This window comes from Sinohyriopsis cumingii, unplaced genomic scaffold, assembly GCF_028554795.1.
Source record: "Sinohyriopsis cumingii isolate HCF-2022 unplaced genomic scaffold, ASM2855479v2 utg000938l, whole genome shotgun sequence".
Classification (NCBI taxonomy): Eukaryota; Metazoa; Mollusca; class Bivalvia; order Unionida; family Unionidae; genus Sinohyriopsis; species Sinohyriopsis cumingii.
The window spans coordinates 2,832,204-2,834,840 of NW_028315944.1; positions in this window are offsets into that span (position 1 = coordinate 2,832,204).

Genomic DNA, 2,637 nt, shown 5'->3' on the forward strand with positions numbered 1-2,637 from the left:
CTATTGCAGGTGTGCTTAATATCATCGCAAAAAAAATATGTACTTGCACGAACGAAAAATTATCCTATTACATAATAAAATTACACACAGCGACGGTAGCATACTCGAAATTATCCTCGTTGTTATCAGCAAGTCTCAGTGATGGAATTATATCTGATTTCGAGTTTTCAATGATAACTAAAATATACGACGAAGGTATCGGTATTAAAGATACAAGTATTAATAATGACGGAATTACTCCAGCAGATGGTGACTAACACAACCCCGCACAAGACAACGATGATCTCGGTAAGCTCTATTAATCCTGAATTAAATATCAATTTTCCAACTGCAATTCGCGCTAATGAAATTGCACTAGCGCAATTACGGGTATATTACAGCTGGCCAAATATCAGATCAAAATCATTTCATGGTACACCAACAAATAATTCGCTCGTATTTGCTAATAAAAACAAACCCGATGGAACACCTGACTGGGTTGTTGTTGGAATACCCACTGGTAGTTATGAGATCGAGGAGATCAATGATGAATTTCAACGTAGAATAAAATCAATAACCGGAAAAGAAGCAAAAATATCGATTAATATTCATGAGCCGACGCTGTCCTCGACGGTAGAGATACATTCTCCTGATTATGCCGTTGATATTTATCAATCTTCAATCAGATCCGTACTAGGTTGGCCTGATGTTCCCCGGTACATGAAGGACCACCAGAACCAAAATTAATTGAATTTCTTACTGACGAAGCCAGGTATATTACAACTCCAGAATACCGAGGTTCGTATCCATGGAATAGGCCTTACATTACGAAAGATGGTAAAAGATATCCTGTAACACCGTTTTCTATCCATGATTTTGATGTGAAAACTTCAACTATTATCGTTTATGAAGAAGATTTCAGATCAGAAGCTAGCAAAATTAAAACTGAATACACAACTACATTAACGACACTAGCACAGTTGTTTAAAAACTATATCCTGGAGTATCCTAATGACGATCTAAGACATCAGATCATTGCAACGATAAAACATTTAAATCAAATTGTATTAGATCTTAAAAAATTTAATCGGGCCATTATTGAGACAATAAATACTGATTATCATATAGATATGGGAGAAAGAAATAGTATCAAACAAGTATATATTGATCATTATAAAATAACTGAAGCAGAATTATTAAATTTTACACTACCAGGATTTGAAACCGGCGAATTGATAAGATCACTCAACGATATTATCAACAAAAACTTTTCTGAAATACTTAATGCATGGAGAAAAATAGCCCCACAAGCAACTGTTCTTAGATATAATAATGATCCACTCGGCGGTGGAAGACACGTATCTCCGGGAATCGTTAATATAACATCGACAATCGTGGTTAATCTAGTTTGTGACGTAATAGAAGGCAGTTATCAAATAGATCTTGGAAAATCAAATCAAGCTCAACAAGGATATATTTTATATACATTTACACCACAAGTTCCCCCTGGAAGTTTAATCGTGCAAGTACCAACCAATCCTGTTTATTTACGCACGCATAATCAGTATTTGTCACGAATAAATTTCAAACTCACAGACCACCTTAATAGCTTAATTGACCTGCGTGGAGAAGAGCTTGTAATAAATCTATATGTGAAATCGTAGATCTTTGATCAAGAATCTTCGATTCTAAATTAATCCAATAAATATTATATAATGTACCAGCACGTGAGGGTTTTTATACATGACAAAGAAGCACTTGAAAACGCCATCAGAACAGCGTTTTCACAAAACACAGAACAATTTAACGTTAATTTAGTTATTGATGAATATGGAAGCGAGGATTTCTTATTAACACAAGAACAGTTAGATGAACTCCGTCGAGAACATTTTACCGAGATCATTTGTGACAGAGATCAGATTCTAAATTATGCACACTCCTGTATTAAAGTCGATCAACTTAAAAAAATAATAAATAAATAAAAATATTGGTGCAAAATATTTCTGATGAGGTAATTGTGTTGAAAAATTCATCTTTTTTGAATATTTTATTTTTTTTCCTGAAAATTTGATCATTTCACATAAATCTGAGTCATCAACTAACACATCAAATTCAGAATAAATAATAATAATTCAGAAATAAATATAATAATTCAGAAAAAATAATAAATAAGAATCTTCGATTCTAAGTACCAACTAACCCATCAGAATCATAATTTTTGATCATTTCACATAAATAAGAATCTTCGATTCTAAGTACCAACTAACCCATCAAAATTATGAAATTTATTGGTTTGCATGATTCTGAGTACCAAGCAGCCCATCAAAATTATGAAATAAATAATAATTCAGAATAAATAAATAATAATTCAGAATAAATAATAATAATTCAGAATAAATAAATAATAATTCAGAATCAATAATAATAATTCAGAATAAATAATAATAATTCAGAATAAATAAATAATAATTCAGAAATAAATAATAATTCAGAAATAAATAATAATTCAGAAATAAATAATAATAATTCAGAAATAAATAATAATTCAGAAATAAATAATAATTCAGAAATAAATAATAAATCTAAGTACCAACTAACCCATCAGAATGACAAATTTGATTGATTTGCATAAATCTAAGTACCAACTAACCCATCAAA